At 33.9% G+C, this 12,706-nt stretch overlaps 1 protein-coding gene across 1 annotated transcript in view; it reads right to left on the bottom strand.

Moving 5' to 3' along the window:
- Window positions 1-12,706, bottom strand: part of LOC123552874 (inositol 1,4,5-triphosphate receptor associated 2-like) — a 105,216-nt gene that overhangs the window by 34,730 nt on the left and 57,780 nt on the right. The window lies entirely within an intron of this gene.

The following is a 12,706-nucleotide window of genomic DNA, read 5'->3' as shown; positions in this document are numbered from 1 at the left end:
CCAGGGCTCCTCAAGGTAGACTATGGTATGGGACTAAATATACCTACATACAAAATGGGGCATCGCAGTTTAACGAGTATAAACATGCAATCAGTAACAACAGATTTTGGCAAGATGGAAGACCTGAATCAGGGGTGACGGTGTAGGCAGTGAACGCCAAGAAAAAGAAGAAGACAACAGATTTGATTACAAAGTACATATTAAAAGAATTTCTTTAGTTGGCAAGTATTCCGGTAACCTTGCTACGGCTTGTCCAGTATGGTTTTCTCAGCTGGGTACTCGTCCAAATATATCTCGTATTGTACAGTACAATGTTAAATAACCTTTTTATTCTGTATCTATTTTATTTTTACTTTAAATTAAAAATGATTCACTGAATATTGTATTTAATTATTCTACCTTTTCTGTATTTCCCAGCTTGGCATGAGTGCAAATATAATTATATTATACAAAACAATGTTAAAACTTCTCAGATAACTCTGGTCTGGACTGATGTCCTCCAATTTTCTGTTTTAGCCTGGACAGCCTGTTTCAACCACCTTTTCGAAAATCCCTACATCAGATTATGTTTTTTTAATTGTACTTTTTAGCTTTTGTTTATTTATAATGTGTTTATATCCAAATCGGACAGCATTGCCATGACTTGCACTTTCGTTTTTGTATTTACAAACAAATAATCCTGGTTTTAAGACGCATAATTAATTCTGTACATACAGCGCCTACTTTACCAGATTTACATTCGGAGCATTTTCACGCGTTCTGGGTTTTATCGTATGTTTAACATGAGACTACTGAACAGTCCAAATACGGAAAATACAGTTTTTTGGGGTTTTTTTGTATGCACGTGCATCCAATACTGAACGGTCACGTGTTGCAATTAAACGTTCACAACTGGATAAATAAAACAGATATAGAATAACAGAAGATATTTCACACTTACTGAGATATTATTCCATTGTTATAATATCTTCGTTTTGCTGAAGTACATGCACCCATATTCGTCACTATAGATAAAACTTAGTCCTCGTTTATTTTCTATTGAACCTTATTTCATCACTTTAATTAAAAAAAATTCAAGACAATGCATTTCAATAAATCAACAAGTGAAATTTTGTCCAGTTAAGTCCAGTTTAAAAGACAAAAATTAAGCAGTAGATTCTACAAATACAGAAACTATTTCATTTCGAAACTAAATTTTCTACAAACTGTACTAGAATTTTTGATTCCATCTCTGTAACCTTTTACTTAAATACCTATAATCAACACCAAAAATTAAACACTATTACTTGTAACTTAGTTTACAGTTCTCCCAAGTTGCTCTGCCAATGGAATTGCCCCATTTTGTTCAAATTTGTATTAAATATAACGGCAAACTGCAAGACGGTTATAAGTTGAATACAGCAGTTGTAAGATATTAATTTCTGCTTCGCTAACACTTGCTCGAAATTAATATCTTAAAACTGCTGTATTCAACTATAACCTATACCTAAACCAATAAGAAATCACTTTCCTTCAGACATTTTACTATCACTCCAGTCTTCATAATATGATAAAATATTTCCATACAAAGTAATGGGATGTCTCATATGTTAATCATATTTACTAGAGCCAACACAATATTCTGAGCCTATCTTCACAATCATGAGCACAAACACTCTATATACATTACTATTTATGGGGTACTGTCATTAAAGAATTTTATTGTTGATTCAATCTATTGTATCAAACCAATTAATACAAGTTCAATTTATGTTTTCTATTTATTCTAAGATGAGTTCTGTTTGAAAATATGAACAATTCTTGTCAAAGAATTACAATAAGTTTACAATTTTATTGGAACTGGAAACTATTTAGAGAAGAAAATTAATGTTCTTTTAATCACAAATGTCAATGTGCCCCATTATTACTAGTGCAATTTCTCGTTAAATGGTTCAAGCTATCAAAATGTTTCCAAAATTTATCACACTGTCTTAATATCTGTCAAAACCATTTAAAGAAAGAACAAATATGGTTACTAAGAAAGGATCAAATTTTTTAAAACTTAAAAAGTTTTTAACCCTTTTTGAGTGCATTTTGCAAATTTTGATCGAAGTGATGTATCAATATATGAACTGTTATTATATCATAGTGATATATCAACGTATAAACTTTTATGATATTGAAGTGGCATATCAATGTATAATAATCAAAGTGATATATCAATGTATAAACTGTTATAACAATCAAATTAATATACCAATGTAAAAGTTATTGTTAGTATCAAACTGATACATTAATGAACTACAAACCATTTCACAATCAAAGTGATATATCAGGGCATAAACTGTTATAATACTAGAGTGATATATCAGTGCATAAACTGTCGTAATACTGGAGTGATATATCAGTGCATAAACTGTCGTAATACTGGAGTGATATATCAGTGCATAAACTGTCGTAATACTAGAGTGATATATCAGTGCATAAACTGTCGTAATACTAGAGTGATATATCAGTGCATAAACTGTCGTAAAACTGGAGTGATATATCAGTGCATAAACTGTCGTAATACTGGAGTGATATATCAGTGCATAAACTGTCGTAAAACTGGAGTGATATATCAGTGCATAAACTGTCGTAATACTGGAGTGATATATCAGTGCATAAACTGTCGTAATACTGGAGTGATATATCAGTGCATAAACTGTCGTAATACTAGAGTGATATATCAGTGCATAAACTGTCGTAATACTGGAGTGATATATCAGGGCATAAACTGTCGTAATACTGGAGTGATATATCAGGGCATAAACTGTCGTAATACTGGAGTGATATATCAGTTCATAAACTGTCGTAATACTAGAGTGATATATCAGTTCATAAACTGTCGTAATACTAGAGTGATATATCAGTGCATAAACTGTCGTAAAACTAGAGTGATATATCAGTGCATAAACTGTCGTAATACTAGTGATATATCAGTGCATAAACTGTTATAATACTAGAGTGATATATCAATGTATAAACTGTCATAATATTGAAGTGATATCTCAATCTATTATCTATAGTTGCCCATCAATAAGCCGTTGAAATATGTTCAATGAATAGCTCTCTATATATCTAACTTAGTCATAACGCTTAAATATTCTATTGAGTTTTACAACAATTCTATGATAATTATACTAAATGGAGCAAAACTATTTCTTCACTGACCACTATAATAATATTATATTTGTTACAATCCTCATCTAGTGAAGATATCTTAAAGAGATCTGTCACTATGAAATCCTTCTGTATTAAATGGACATCTATTGTTCCCCGCTTTCCTACAAGCTTATAATATAGCTAGAGAATTCTACAATCAAATTCTGTCATTCCAACATTATCCAATATTACAAGAAAGAGTTCATCCATAATTCTCAAAAAATAACACTGTTACGACTATAAAACACTATGCTTGACACAAATGGCGTCATAGGGCTGATATAAATTCCAATTTATTGTTAAATTACAATATTTGCGAATTTCTATTTAATATAGCTTAGAACACACACTGAAATCTATGTCTGATATTTAATCTCACTCTATAGTAAAGATGCTAGTAAAAAGGAAGATTCATGTTACAAATACGTCATTTAAAATGCTTATTGTGTTTCTTGAAATATTCATCAAACCACTAATCCAGAGAGAGAGAGAGAGAGAGAGAGAGAGACAGAGAGAGAGAGACAGAGAGAGACAGACAGAAATTACTTTATAAAATCAACAATTCTTGCCTTTATACAGAGATATATCAGTTTGATATCATAAAAATTTATACATTGATATATCACTTCAATTTTACACTAGTTTATATATTGGTATATATCACTCCGATATCACGAAAGTTTATACATTGATATATCACTTTGATATAACAGTTTATACACTGATATATTAATTTGATATTATAACAGTTTAAATAGTGAAATACCACTTCAATATTATAACAGTTTATACATTGATACATCATTTCAAAATCAAAATTGTATATTGATAAATCACTTTGATATTAAAACAGTGAATACACTGATATATCTTTATTTTAAATGAAATAGAAAATGATCATCTTATCATAATGTCTCCTCTATTATAAGAATTAGAGTTAGATAGAAAGAATTTATTGTGGTAAAATAGACAATATATCATAAAACAAATACAAATTCAATGTCAACATAATAAATGTGAACATTAAAGTGCAATTGATCTTGATATATAATCAATACCAAGGATAACACAAAAAGAGAACAAAGCTTTCTTATGTCTATTGTAGATGCCAAGTCCTTATGTTCTACAAATTCCTATACAGTCCTTTTACACCAAGTTCTACAAACTCCTATACTGCCCTTTTACACCATATTCTCCTAACTCCTAAACAGCCCTTTTACACCATGTTCTCGAAACTCCTAAACAACCCTTTAATACCATGTTCTCAAAACTCTTAAACAGTCCTTTTACACCATATTTTACGAACTCCCAAACAACCCTTTTACACCATGTTTTACAAATGCCTATACTGCCCTTTTACACCATATTCTCCAAACTCCTAAACAGTCCTTTTACACCAAGTTCTACAAACTCCTAAACAACCCTTTTACACCATATTCTCCTAACTTCTAAACAGCCCTTTTACACTATATTTTACAAACTCCTAAACAACACTTTTACACCATTTTTGCAAAACTCCTAAACAGTCCTTTTACACCATATTTTACAAACACCTAAACAACCTTTTTACACCCTATTGTCCAAACTCCTAAACAAGCTTTTAAACCATGTTTTTCAAACTCCTAAACAACCCTTTTACAACATGTTCTCAAAACTCCTAAACAACCCTTTTACACCATGTTCTCAAAACTCCTAAACAGCCCTTTTACACCATGTTCTCAAAACTCCTAAACAGTCCTTTTACACCATGTTTTACAAACTCCTAAACAGTCATTTTTACACCATGTTTTACAAACTCCTAAACAACCCTTTTACACCAGGTTTTACAAACTCCTAAACAGTCCTTTTACACCATGTTTTACAAACTCCTAAACAGTCCTTTTACACCATGTTTTACAAACTCCTAAACAACCCTTTTACACCAGGTTTTACAAACTCCTAAACAGTCCTTTTACACCATGTTTTACAAACTCCTAAACAGTCCTTTTTACATCATGTTTTACAAATTCCTAAACAGTCCTTTTACACCATGTTTTACAAATTCCTAAACAGTCCTTTTACACCATGTTTTACAAACTCCTAAACAGTCCTTTTACACCATGTTTTACAAATTCCTAAACAGTCCTTTTACAACATGTTTTACAAATTCCTAAACAACCTTTTTACACCATGTTTTACAAACTCCTAAACAGTCCTTTTACACCATGTTTTACAAATTCCTAAACAGTCCTTTTACAACATGTTTTACAAATTCCTAAACAGTCCTTTTACACCATGTTTTACAAACTCCTAAACAGTCCTTTTACACCATGTTTTACAAACTCCTAAACAGTCCTTTTACACCATGTTTTACAAACTCCTAAACAGTCCTTTTACACCATGTTTTACAAACTCCTAAACAGTCCTTTTCACACCATGTTTTACAAACTCCTAAACAGTCCTTTTACACCATGTTTTACAAACTCCTAAACAGTCCTTTTTACACCATGTTTTACAAATTCCTAAACAGTCCTTTTACACCATGTTTTACAAACTCCTAAACAGTCCTTTTTACACCATGTTTTACAAACTCCTAAACAGTCCTTTTACACCATGTTTTACAAACTCCTAAACAACCCTTTTACACCATGTTTTACTAATTCCTAAACAGTCCTTTTACACCATGTTTTACATAAAATTCCTAAACAGTCCTTTTACACCATGTTTTACAAATTCCTAAACAGTCCTTTTACACCATGTTTTACAAATTCCTAAACAGTCCTTTTACACCATGTTTTACAAACTCCTAAACAGTCCTTTTACACCATGTTTTACAAACTCCTAAACAGTCCTTTTACACCATGTTTTACAAACTCCTAAACAACCCTTTTACACCATGTTTTACAAATTCCTAAACAGTCCTTTTACACCATGTTTTACAAATTTCTAAACAGTCCTTTTACACCATGTTTTACAAACTCCTAAACAGTCCTTTGTACACTATGTTTTACAAACTCCTAAACAGTCCTTTGTACACCATGTTTTACAAACTCCTAAACAGTCCTTTTACACCATGTTTTACAAACTCCTAAACAGTCCTTTGTACACCATGTTTTACAAACTCCTAAACAGTCCTTTTTACACCATGTTTTACAAATTCCTAAACAGTCCTTTTTACACCATGTTTTACAAATTCCTAAACAGTCCTTTTACACCATGTTTTACAAATTCCTAAACAACCCTTTTACACCATGTTTTACAAACTCCTAAACAGTCCTTTTACACCATGTTTTACAAATTCTTAAACAGTCCTTTTACACCATGTTTTACATACAAATTCCTAAACAGTCCTTTTACACCATGTTTTACAAATTCCTAAACAGTCCTTTTACAACATGTTTTACAAATTCCTAAACAGTCCTTTTACACCATGTTTTACAAATTCCTAAACAGTCCTTTTGCAACATGTTTTACAAATTCCTAAACAGTCCTTTTACACCATGTTTTACAAACTCCTAAACAACCCTTTTACACCATGTTTTACAAATTCCTAAACAGTCCTTTTTACACCATGTTTTACAAATTCCTAAACAGTCCTTTTACAACATGTTTTACAAATTCCTAAACAGTCCTTTTACACCATGTTTTACATACAAATTCCTAAACAACCCTTTTACACCATGTTTTACAAATTCCTAAACAGTCCTTTTACAACATGTTTTACAAATTCCTAAACAGTCCTTTTACACCATGTTTTACAAATTCCTAAACAGTCCTTTTACAACATGTTTTACAAATTCCTAAACAGTCCTTTTACAACATGTTTTACAAACTCCTAAACAGTCCTTTTACACCATGTTTTACAAATTCCTAAACAGTCCTTTTACAACATGTTTTACAAATTCCTAAACAGTCCTTTTACACCATGTTTTACAAACTCCTAAACAACCCTTTTACACCATGTTTTACAAATTCCTAAACAGTCCTTTTACACCATGTTTTACAAATTCCTAAACAGTCCTTTTACACCATGTTTTACAAACTCCTAAACAACCCTTTTACACCATGTTTTACAAACTCCTAAACAACCCTTTTACACCATGTTTTACAAACTCCTAAACAGTCCTCCAAAACTATATCCCTCCGACTTTCGTCGGGGGATAAAAAGAGCTCTTAGAACATGAAATGCCCCCCTTGAGGCATTCAGTAAGTGCACAAGGAACAGAAATTATTTGGTCAGTGCTCATAAAAGTTCTACTGTTCTTGGTCACGGTGACCTTGACCTTGAACTTTGGCCTGCTGGCCTCAAAATCAATTTTGTCATCTGCTGGTCATGACCAATCTCCCTAGTTTTGTGATCCTAGGCCCAAGCGTTCTCAAGTTATCGTCCGGAAAGGTTTAGCTGTTCCAGGTCTCTGTGACCTTGACCTTTGACCTGCTGACCTCAAAATCAATAGGGGTCATCTGCTGTTCATGATCAACCTCCCTATAAACTTTCATGATCCTAGGCCCAAGCACTCTTGAGTTATCATCTGGAGATTATTTAACTGTTCCAGGTCACTGTAACCTTGACCTTTGACCTACTGATCTCAAAATCAGTAGGGGTCATCTGCTCCTCATGACCAATCTCCCTTATTAATTTTCATGATCCTAGGCCAAAGCATTCATCCGAAAATGGTTTGGTCTACATATAGACCTACCGACCAACAGACAACTGCAAAACAATATACCCCTCCTTCTTCAAAGGGGGACATAATAACTTTACATTCAAATTATTCGGAGTACGAACACATTTAGGGTACAGATGAGTACGATGGTAATGACAAGCTTTCAAGGTTTATTATATGAATTCTGTGAAAAGTCAGGTAAAAACATACCGACTGACACTTACCAAAATCATTATTATGATTCCTAAAAACGAACAATCGCACAAGTTACACGCAATACTTATTCATTCACTTTTATTTACAACAGCTGAACCGATGCTTTGCAAAGGGAGTAAACTCTAAGAGAAGGGAGTGCGTACATTGTTGGGGGCAGTACGTTTGGGGTTGAAAACTGATACAGCAAAACATACTACGGATTACATAGTATCTTTAATGCTACAAGAAGAGGTTATTATGGAACAAACAAGATGCAGATGCTAAATATCAGTCTGCTCAGAAATACATATATACGACCCTGGCAAAGCATTTCAAAAATAACAGGTTGTCACTAATGGTGACAAATGCCCCCGCAGCGCCATGACCTTTGACCTGGTGACCTTGACCTTTGACCCCAAAGTCAGTAGGGGTCGTGTACTCAAAAGTACTATCAGCATGTGAAGTTTGAAGGTCCTGGGTGCAGTGGTTCACGAGTAAAGTGCCTTCATGCAAAAAGTTAACGTTGTGACGAACGAATGGACGGACAGTTGAAAACTAATATGCCCCCGAAGGGAGGCATAAAAATCATGTATTAACAGCACGTGCCTTGTTTGCATATGATTTTTCTCCCATTAATACATGGGCGGATCAATCCTCCATATTTTTTGCAACTGTATAGAGAGGAACATGTAAGACCTGACGAGACACATTTTATTTTGAGCGAGACATTACAGCTTCCAGTAACCTCATTATTTTGCTCTTAAACTTTCTCTGACAGAAACCAACAACAATTCATCCATATTAAATAAACATCAAAATGCATTGAAAATTTTACCAATCAATAAAACACAAGGTTTTATAATACACAGATTCCTTAAAGCCCATGTTACACATTCATGTATTAGGCTCCCGAATTGTGTAGGACATGCAAGAGCAATTGCATCAGTCCGGGTTCAGTTAGGGCTGAAAATAATACTCAAGCCAGCCTTGCCAGTGCAACCCAGGTGAAAATGAAGGTCATATGACCATGAACTACAATGGTCGACCATGTTTTGTTAAGAGGCACCACAGTTTTGACCAAGGTCAACCATGATTGACTGTGGTCAATATACTGAAAATTTGGATACATTATGTGAAAAAAAATTACTTTGTAACAAGAAATCAAAATACACTATTTTGATATATTTTAAAATCAGTATATTTGAAACAATGTTTTGCACTTTACAAATTATTCAACATTCATGTTGAAGGTTTGTTTAAAATATATCAAAATATTTCACCAAGACAGATAAGTAATTAAATGTATAAATATAAATTTGAAAGGGTCCTAAAAATACATGACAATTGCAGTCTATATCTATTTTTGCAAGTCAGTCATTTATTTGTCACAAAATTGCTAAGATGACAAAAAATTATAGTCAGACTATGAAAGTTTACCTTTGAATCTGTCTATAAATGCAGGAAAGCTATTCTATAACTAGAGCAGCTTTTGAGAAAAGCGCATGTCTCCCACAACTGCCTAATCATCTAAATAGTAAGTCAGTTTTTATACACTGTTTACTCAGTACAAATATACTTTTAAAGAGCAAAAAGGCTGATTTTGGGTAATTCAAGGGCCATAATTCTCAAGTGCCTCGGCGATTTGACTAGTTAATGAACTTGGCCGAGAAGTGATGGTCAAAAACATTTGGTTCAAGTTTGGTGAAGATCGGATGAGAACTGTTCGACTTAAAAGTGCGGACAAGAGTAAAAAGGCCAATTTTCGGTAATTCAAGGGCCATAATTCCCAAATGCCTGGCTGATTTGGCTAGTTATCGAACTCGGCCGATGACTTATGGTCAAACAGATTTTGTTCAAGTTTAGTGAAGATCAGATGAGAAATGTTCAACTTAGAGCACTGACAAGAGTAAAACGGCCAATTTTCGGTAATTCAAGCGCCATAATTCCGAAGTGCCTGAGCCGATTTGGCTAGTTATCGAACTTGGCCAAGGACTTATTGGCAAACACATTTTGTTCAAGTTTGGTGAAGATTGCATGAGAACTCTTCAACCTAGAGCGCAGATATGAGAAAAAAAGCCGATTTGTGGTAATTCAAGGGCCATCATTCCGAAGTGCCTGGGCCAATTTCGCTAGTTATTGAACTTGGCCGAGGACTTATGGTCAAACACATTTTGTTCAAGTTTAGTGAAGATCGGATGAGAAATGTTAGACTTAAAAGCTTGGTCAAGAGTAAAAAGGCCGATTTTCTGTAATTCAAGGGACATAATTCCGAAGTGCCTAAGTCAATTTGGCTAATTATCGATCTTGGCCGAGGATTTATGGCCAAACACATTTTGTTCAAGTTTAGTCAAGGTTCAACTTGGAGCACGGACAAGAGTAAAAAGGCCAATTTTCGGTAATTCAAGGGCCATCATTCCGAAGTGCCTAGGTCGATTTGGCTAGTTATCAAACTTGGCTGAGGACTTATTGGCAAACACATTTTGTTGAAATGTGGTGAAGATCGGATGAGAAATGTTCCACTTAGAGTGCAGACAAGATTTGTGACAGACACACACATTCACACAGACAGGAGTAAATCAATAAGTCTCCCACACCACTGTGTGGGAGGAGACATAACTAGGAAAACTTTTGGGAGTCAAAATGCAGTCCAACATCTTTGATGCATTTTACAACTTGTGAAGTGTGAAAATTACTAACATGACCATGGTAGTCAATAGTCGAGCGTGGTTGAAAAACAAGAGGGCCAAGATGGCCCTAGGTCGCTCACCTGAGAAACACACCATAATAGTGTAAACATGTTTGACCTAGTGATTTCATGGAAACAAATATTTTGGCCAATTTTAATTAAGATTGGACCAAAAATATGGTTTCTCGAGTTTAAACAAGTATTTTCTTAGATATGACCTAGTGACCCAGTTTTTGACCCCAGATGACCCATATTCTGACTTGACCTAGATTTTATTGAGGCATTCATTCTGACTGAATTTCATGAAGATCAATTGAATAATACAGTCTCTATCGCATACACAAGATTTTTCTTTGATTTGACCTAGTGACCTACTTTTTGACCCCAGATGACCCATTTTCGAACTTGGCCTAGATTTCATCAAGGTTATCATTTTGACCAATATTCATGAAGATCAATTGAAAAATACAGCCTCTATCGCATACACAAGGTTTTTCTTTGATTTGACCTAATGACAGTTTTTGACCCCAGATGATCCATTTTCGAACTTGGCCTAGATTTCATCAAGGTTATCATTCTGACCAAAATTCATGAAGATCAACTGAAAAATACAGCCTCTATCGCATACACAAGGTTTTTCTTTTATTTGACCTAGTGACCTAGTTTTTGACCCCAGATGACCCATTTTTGAACTTGGCCTAGATTTTATCAAGGCAATCATTCTGATCAAAATTCATGAAGATCAACTGAAAAATACAGCCTCTATCGCATACACAAGCTAAATGTTGACAGACGACAGACAGACGCCGGACATCGAGCGATCACAAAAACTCACCTGAGCTTTGCTCAGGTGAGCTAAAAAGTGGACCATGGTAGATGATGGTCAAACTGTTGATCGTCTTTCTGACCATGGTCGACCAATCTTCTCTCACCATGGTCGACCGTGCTCCTGACCAAGTTTTCACCGTGGTATTGGAGGGTTGACCACGTAACCACGTTAAAACGTGGTCAACCATCAAAAACCGTGATGACCATGGTAATCATTTCACCTGGGAAAAGTTTCAATTTATAATGACTGAAAAAACAGCAGTAAAATAGGATATTTCAAACTTACTGATATATCATTCCATTGTTATAATATCTTCGTTTTGCTGAAGTACATGCACCCATATTCCTCACTGTAGTTAAAACTAAATCCTCACTTAACTCCATTTACTTGAAATGCATTTTCTTCACAACTTCTACCTATTTCAAAACTCATTTTCTGCTCACTAAAAACAGTTCTCCGACAGCAAACAATCACAGATATCAGTAATGATACTATCATTCACATATTGTCTACAGTTTTTTAAAATTTACTACTAACACCTTTTATATAAGTTAATTTGTATACTTTTAATCAGCAAGATTTTATCCAAACATCCTCATAATACTCCTCAAAAATAAAGCAGAATTATGCTGGTTTTCTACTGTTGACCAACTTATTTCCTCAATGTTGACAAAAAAATTCAGAACAATGCAACTCAATTCTTTTCAGTGAAATTTAGTCCACTGAGTCCATTTTCAAGACAGTGACAAAATGAAGAGTTAAATTAAAGAAAATACAGAAACTGTTGTATAATCTCTACGAACTGTACTAATACATTTACATTCCATCTCTTGAGTCGTTTACTTCAAAACCTACTCAATAGAAAACTTAATCTAAAGAAAGAAATTAAGAAGAAATCCATTTTTCTTGACAAATTTTCTACTATCACTCTAGTCTTCGAAGTATGATAAGATGTTTCCATACAAAGTAATGGGACGCCTCCACTTACCAGTTGCTCTGTTAAAAATATTTCCTAAAGCCAATACAAAACAGAATATCTTTTCACAGCACAAACACGGAGTACTGTGAAATCATTATCAATTTATAGGGCACTATGGTGTTCAAAATTCATTAAACCAAATCTTAACAAATAATAAAATTACCAATTATTTTATGCTTAGACATAAT

The sequence above is a fragment of the Mercenaria mercenaria genome, chromosome 4 (assembly GCF_021730395.1).
Source record: "Mercenaria mercenaria strain notata chromosome 4, MADL_Memer_1, whole genome shotgun sequence".
Classification (NCBI taxonomy): Eukaryota; Metazoa; Mollusca; class Bivalvia; order Venerida; family Veneridae; genus Mercenaria; species Mercenaria mercenaria.
This window is presented reverse-complemented; position numbering and strand designations above follow the sequence as displayed.